We start from the raw sequence: 7,898 nt of genomic DNA, 5'->3' as shown, positions 1-7,898 counted from the left end.
ATTTTTTGATGTGATTTAATTTCCATATCCTGTTATACTCAGGGTTGTTTATATTCTGTTCAAACTGTTATTTGGAGTGACACCATAAATGGTGTCAACAGAGGGAATCTTACATTTTCCCTTTCACATTTTTGGAATCACACCCTAGAGGGTGTCAAAAGGGAGTCAAAATGTCCTTCTTTGTTTGTGTTTTATGTGTTAATAGTTTTATGTTTTGTGTTCTATTAATCCTGTGTTATATGGTTTGAAGTTCTTTGATGACTGGTAACAATTTGCAAGTTGGGTGTAGATGAACTGAGGGTTTACATTTTTTAGTATCATTATGGCCTATTAATAAAAGTGTGATTTTTTGTTTGTATTGTATTATAATGAATGACAATCTGTGTTTTCTTATTTTTTGAATCACACCTTATTAGGTGTGAAAAGGGGGATTATTGGGGATTTATTATTCTCCTAAATTGATGGGATGACTAACTTAGAAAGAATGCATTCTTGACTGGGCTAATGTAGGTTGTGACACCTGGCAGGCTGTGATTGATGTGAAGAGCTGTTTTAGGGGGTAAAATGAGATAAGGATTGTGTCTCCAAATGCTAGACTATACTGGTTCTTTGTGATCTGTGAACCTTCCTTGGACGTAGGAATGATGTCTAAGGGAGCTGGCTCTTCTCACTATGACAGGTTGTTATGATAAACTTGTGCCTGGCTGAAGTGTGCAACAAATGGCGCCGAGGAGATGGGACCAACACCTGAACCAACGGATTGGCTGAGTAAAGTTTAAACCACACTCAGTCCTTTACTCTAATTGGCCAGCAGAGAAGTGGGAAACTTTCTCTGTCAGAGTATTTGAGTATTGGATCTGAAACAATGTTTTAGTTCTCTTAAGTGCCCTGCGAGGTATTTCAAAGAGCCCGTATATACGAAACATCATATTTACCATTGAAGGTTTTTGCATTAATTAAAATAACTAGTATATCTTAGAAGTCGTGTTGACCTCTTTTGTTCCTAATACCAGATTTGAATTGACGTGACTTTGACACGTTGCAAACACCATGCTCTACGAACTGAGCCGGCCATTCCCTCCACTACCCTAGGCGACGCTGGTCCAATTGTGCGCCGCCCCATGGGTCTCCCGGTCGCGGCCGGCTACGACAGAGCCTGGATTCAAACCAGGATCTCTAGTGGCACAGCTAGCACTGCGATGCAGTGCCTTAGACCACTGCGCCACTCACAGACTGAGTATTGCTGAGTATTGCTGACCAGAGCCTTCTCTAACAAAGTCAAAACTTTATTTAATGTCCCACCCTCAGATACAGATGGTGCCTGGTCTGGTTCACGGCCACATTGAGAAAAAGATGACACATTAGGTCTTTTCACAGGACCCACTCCCTCCTGAGGGCAGTCAAAAACAGCAGCAACCTGCTGTGAAAGCTGTGTTCTACATGCTTTATGTTCCCTTAACAGTTCATCCAACCGATCCTGTACCTCACTGGCTGTCCAGTCACGAATGGGTTTGCTCTTGAACACTTGGGCCAGCTCTTTATCAGGACAGTTGCGTACAAACATGACTGCCAACTCTGAGCACTGATTGGGTAAGGTCCTGCTCTCACTCACAAGGTACTGTTCGGCTGCCTCTGCAGCTTTGTTAAGCCTAATCCAGAAATCTATTGGACCCTCATTAGCATATGGTTTGATTGAATAGAAATCAGCTAATGGCATACCTGAGCAGACAGTATCCCCAAAGTGTTGCTTGAAAACACTGAACACCGCCTTAACATCTGTGACAACAAGGTTGTTACGCTTCCAGACTTTGGTCACATCCCGTGCCCTCCCCATGAGCCTAGACATCACCTCCCCAACATTCCCAGACCCAGTGTAACCCCTCTTCTCTAGGTAGACTTCCATTAACTCCTCCCACTCCAGGACAGAGTACTTATCTGAGCCATCACCCCTAAAAAGAGGTGGAGCACTAACATCTGACTTCACAACCAGATTCAGCTTGGACGCATCAATAAAGGTTGACCCACACTGCTCAGGCAGGGGAAACTGCTGGGGTTGGTGAGGGGGACGGGCAGGAGAAAGACTTGAAACCCCAGGCTGCAGTAAACTCGTTCTGATAGATTCTCCTATCTCTGAACCAATCTGCTTAATAAGGTCACTAAGCTGACTCGGAGGCGTCCCATTATCACCGAGTACTGTGGATGATGGTACATCAAAAGACAGAGGTGGGATACCCTGGTCAGGTGGAACAAACAGCCTACCCCTCCCAGTGCTTGCAAACTCAGGACTAGCAAACGCTCTACTCCCAGGAGCTGACTGTACAATTGGTGTAAATGGAAGGACACCCCTCCCTCTACCCACACTAAAATCCACAGCATAACACGTCTTATGGATTTGAGAATCTTCCATGGATCAACAGAGCACTAAAATACAATGTAATTTAGTGCATTCAAATACCCAAAACAATTAATGCAATAAACAAATTCATCCAAAACATACAAATAAGCACGAATACCTGTATCTAATGAATATGCTACATTCACTTTCACTGTTTACAGTATATTTTCACTTACAGTAAGCCATCAACAAATTCACATGCGCAGGTCGTGCACCTCATCCACATGCACAGCTCCGGCGGTCGGCTTGAGCTGACCAGTCGGCAGGTCACGTAATTAGGACACTGCCACAACTGGAATTCTGATGGTTGGATAATTTTTATTCGACCTGCACACAAAGAGACAACACACAATATGTTAGCTCTTGGTGCAGCCACAGCTCTCGGGCACCTTGCTAGTTGAAGGTCAGGCAAAAGAGAACAGGTGCTGCATGCACACATTCAGTGCCTAACAACACACTATACAATACAAGTAAAATGATATACAACATAATTCTGACAAAATAAATGACATACCTGTACACGAAGAGACAACACACAATAGTTTAGCCCTTGGTGCAGCCACAGCTCTCGGGCACCTGCGTGAGCACATAGAAACTCACTCAAACACTGACCCAAATACTCCCGAGTTACAATAGGTACCCTAATTAGCGAGCTCGGTGAAAGTTGTTAACATACATCTTTATATTGTCCACATTGTAACAAAACCTGTAGTTGCGTAACAGCACTTTGTGTAACTTTACCACAGTTTTATATCGACAAATTACGGCGCCAAGGACAACATACCTTGCTAGTTGAAGGTCAGGCAAAAGAGAACAATAAGAGGGTACATAAATACAGATAACCCGCGATGGACCAAACCAAAATATACACAACTTTTACAATTAGGTGTATTTGCAATATAGATACATAAAAATGTTTATACACCAAAAAATAACATTAGCTATGCAGCTGTAATTAAATAAAGAAACCACATTGAATTATTATTATTATTAATTTATTAACATCCCCTCTTGACCTGGCCTACTTGAACTGTCCTTGTGTGCAATTTGGTGCATAATCTAGGGGAACAACATCACACTACTACACATATAATTCAAGTCATACCTTTATTGTCATTCATGCTCTTATTTTTAACCGAGTAGTTTTGCAAAAGTGTAACCTGCGTCAATTCTAGGAAATATTGGAATAACGTGCTTAAGAGGAGCCCTGACACGCACAACAGGATAACACAACTACCACATTTTCAATTGACAATCATTGATTTAAATGGATGTGGTCAATAGATTTGTATAGGCATATATACTAATTTAATTTAACTTGTAAGCCAAGGTTGGATTAGTAGGTCTATGCAACATGCACCTGGATAACCGCGTCATGAATCGGAACGGGCTCCAACGTCCTCATATACACATTATGACAAAATAAAGATCTTAATATTTCACGAAATAAAGACATAGAAGAAAACAGGTTCTAGAAACTCAATTTCTCCATGGCAATAGAATGTAAACATGTAAATTGCGCCAAACATATCCAAATATCGCCTACAACTCAATTCTCAGCGCAGCATATTGGACGACTCCACAGGCATTGATCATTCGCGACTTTAAGTCATTCCTGTTATCTCTAGAGCATCCCGTATATTTATAGCGCTGCATTTCGTCCCCCTCTGACCATGGATAGGGTTGGGAGCATTCCTGAGTTCACTTATGGTCCCACTAAGGTAATCTTAGGAGATATTCCTTTTGGCATACTGTAAATGCCTGTGCATAATGTACCTAATAAAGCATAATTGTTTTAATTATCTTCAAAGGAATTCTGTAGAAGCAGCCTTTATTTTCAGACTCTGCAGGCCTGCTGGGAGGAAGCATATTACAATAAACAGGTAAGATTCATCCCACAAAAAAAGTAACCACAGAAAAAAATAGATAGATTTAATCCCAAAACAAGAGTTTTATTTCAAGACAGTTTAGAGAAGATGGTCATAAGAGTTTTTAATATCACTTGCAAATTGTGAGACATGAGCAGTTGTGAAATGTTGCGAGAGGCCCTTCTGAAAGCACATTATATGGTCTTTAGTGGCACGGTCTCACACCTTACCTCATCTTGCAGAAGAAGTTCATGGTCCACTATCTGCTGCTCCAGAGTCGAGGCCAGGTCTCGCCCCATGTCACCATGGAGCACATGAGCGACTGGCTGGTGTCTCAGGGCAAAAAATCCCTTAGGGAGAGGTGAGTACCACGTCAGCTCTCACCTTCACTGCCATTCTCTGTCACCAGCAGCACTCCAGGAGGTGTGGGTAAAATAAACAACAGATAAATAGGAAGCCAGGAAAGTTGAAATGCTTTGTGTTTTATTTGAAGGGTGTGGAAGGAAACCCTGGAGGAGGGGAACGAACTCGCTCGGCTGGTAAGAGAATGAGAGTTAGAGACTTAGACTATCAGTCAGTGAGCTCCTTTCTAGCCTTTCAACAACTAGTCAGTACAGCAGAATATATCTGTTGTGAAATTACACTAATGGGACTTCCTGTTTCCTACGGCAGACCTGGGAAGTAAACACCTGCCTAAAAATGATTGACATGGAGCACAAGGCTGTCTGCAAGCTCCGCCGCTCTATGCACACCACCTCTCCAGCTGGTGCTGACATGTGAGTTCCATGTACTGCCCTGCATACAGCTTGCTCCATTCATCTACACATCTGGAGCTATGCAGAAAATAACTAGGGCAGTGTTCTCTGTGTGAACATTGCACATCGTTTAGCTTTCTCTGCTGCTTTTTGTTGATTTCAGCGACCCCAAGGTCCACATCATCGTGGAGAGAGCTGTGAGGAGCATTCTGGACAAGCTGTCCAATAAGCCCTGTAGCAACCTGCTCAGCCCATCCCAGGTGGTGGTGGAGCTGGTGCCCAGGATCCTCCTGGCCCTGTGGCTTCAGCCAGAGGAAGGCCATTCAGATCACCCCATCCTCCTAAGTGGGATGGCTGTGAGTATGGTGGTGGCCGTAGGGGAGAAGCTCTCCAACACGTTGAAGGCCTCTTCTCCTCACACCCCTTTCTCCCGGGCTGCTGCTTTTGACTCTGTGAGGTCGATCCTCGGGAGAATCAGCCAGTCCTTCTCCCTGGATGACCTCAAGACCCCTTTTTTTATGAGCTCTGTCTGTGCCTTTGTGGCGGACGAGGTGAAAAGCTACTTCCAGCCTACTGCAGACACCCTGCCAGTTCCCCCTGTCCTAGTGGTGGCCTTCTCCGCCACACTACCAGCTGATATCCAAGCAGGTGAGTAGCACTCATAGAAAGCACTCTGACAGATGCCTTTTGTCATGACATCCTGGTGCCTTGTAGTAGTAGAGCCAATCAGGATTTTAATTGTCACCCCTAACACAGATGCAGACCAGGCTTCTTCCCATCTGGAGGTTGTGGAAATCCCCCATAACAGAGAGGCAGACCCAGCTTCTTCCCACCCGGAGGTTGTGGACATCACCCCTAACACAGAGAAAGACCCGGCTTCTGCCCACCTGGAGGTTGAGGGATTCACACCTAACACAGAGTTTGACCCAGCTTCTCCCCACCTAGATGTTGTTGACATCACCTGTAGCAGAGAGGAAGACCCGGCTTCTTCCCACATAGTGGTTTTGGACATCACCCCTAACACAGAGGCACACCTGGCTTCTTCCCACCTGGAGGCTGCTGACAAAACCCGTAGCACAGAGGCAGACCCGGTATCTTACCACCTGGAAGTTGAGGACATCACCCCTAACACAGAGGCACACCTGGCTTCTTCCCATCAGGAGCTTGTGGACATCACCCCAAACACAGAGGCAGACCCGGGTTCTTCCCACCTAGAGATTGCGGTCATCAACCCTAACAAAGAGGCACACCTGGCTTCTTCCCACCTGGAGGTTGTGAACGTCACCCCTAACACAGAGGCTGAGACGGTTTCTACCCACCTGAAGTTTGTGGACATCACCCCTAACACAGAGTCAGACCCTGCTTCTTCCCACCGTATGGTTGTTGACATCACCCATAACTCAAAGGCAGACCCAGCATCTTCCCACCTGGAGGTTGTGGACATCACCCCTAACACAGAGGCAGACCCGGCTTCTTCTCACCTGGAGGTTGTGGACATCACCCCTAACAAAGAGGCACACCTTGCTTCTTCCCACCTGGAGGTTGTGGACATCACCCCTAACAAAGAGGCACACCTGGCTTCTTCCCACAAGGAGCTTGTGGACATCACCCCTAACAAAGAGGCACACCTGGCTTCTTCCCACCTGGAGGTTGTGGACATCACCCCTAACAAAGAGGCACACCTGGCTTCTTCCCACAAGGAGCTTGTGGACATCACCCCTAACACAGAGGCTGAGACGGCTTCTACCCACCTGAAGTTTGTGGTCATCACCCCTAACACAGAGTTAGACCCGGCTTCTTCCTATCAGGAGGTTGTGGAAACCACCCCTAACACAGAGACAGACCCGGCTTCTTCCCACCTGGAGCTTATGGACATCACCCCAAACACAGAGGCAGACCCGGCTTCTTCCCACCTGAAGGTTGTGGACATCAACCCTAACACAGAGGCAGATCCTGCTTCTTCCTACCTGGAGTTTGTGGACATCACCCCTAACACAGATGCAGACCCGGCTTCTTCCCACCTAGAGGTTGTGGACATCACCCCAAACACAGAGGCAGATCCTGCTTCTTCCCACCTGGAGCTTGTGGACCTCACCCCTAACACAGATGCATACCCTGCTTCTTCACTCTTGGAGGTTGTGGACGTCACACCTGAAGAAAAGCCTCTCATGGTGGCCGTCTACGCCACTCTGCCATCTGACATCCAAGCAGGTGAGTAAGACTTATAGAAAGCACTCTGACAGGTGCCATTCATCATGATAACATGTAAAGTGTTGGTCCCATGTTTCATGAGCTGAAATAAAAGATCCCATTCAACTGGCCAGTGTTTAGAACCTACGGTTTGCATTTATTTACATTCTGTCCCGCTTTTGTCCCTTTCCAGAGGATGTTGCTGTGGTCACCCTGGACGTCACCCCACACGTCACCAAGGACGTGACCCTGGATGTTCCATCCAGGGCGAGGAAAGGGGCAGTCCAGCGTTTTTTTTGCAGGCTTTGGAGGGCAGTGTGCTGCTGCGCTTGCCACAAGGAAGAGGAGGAACAATATTAACTATTCATTAGACCAGAAACAGGATTGAACCATATACCATTAAATTCTTTGCATTATAGTTGCCTTCAATTCTGATTTTCTTCTGTTTAATTCTTAATTAATTTCAGAACATTTCTCTAAACTTTGTGGAGTAGGTTGTATAAATAGGTGGGAAACATCCCAATCCCAATTTTAATGCTTTTAATAATTAACTTATTACATTTTTTTTAGATGTATTATTTGACAAAAAAGTGGAGGGCGCGACAAAAAAACTTTAATCATCATAGAAAACTCTTGCTCACTATTAAAAATTCATTGTTTTATTTAAGCAAGGTTAAAAGATTAACGTTT

Source organism: Coregonus lavaretus, assembly GCF_964263955.1.
Source record: "Coregonus lavaretus genome assembly, contig: HAP1_SCAFFOLD_392, whole genome shotgun sequence".
NCBI classification, from domain to species: Eukaryota; Metazoa; Chordata; class Actinopteri; order Salmoniformes; family Salmonidae; genus Coregonus; species Coregonus lavaretus.
This window is presented reverse-complemented; position numbering follows the sequence as displayed.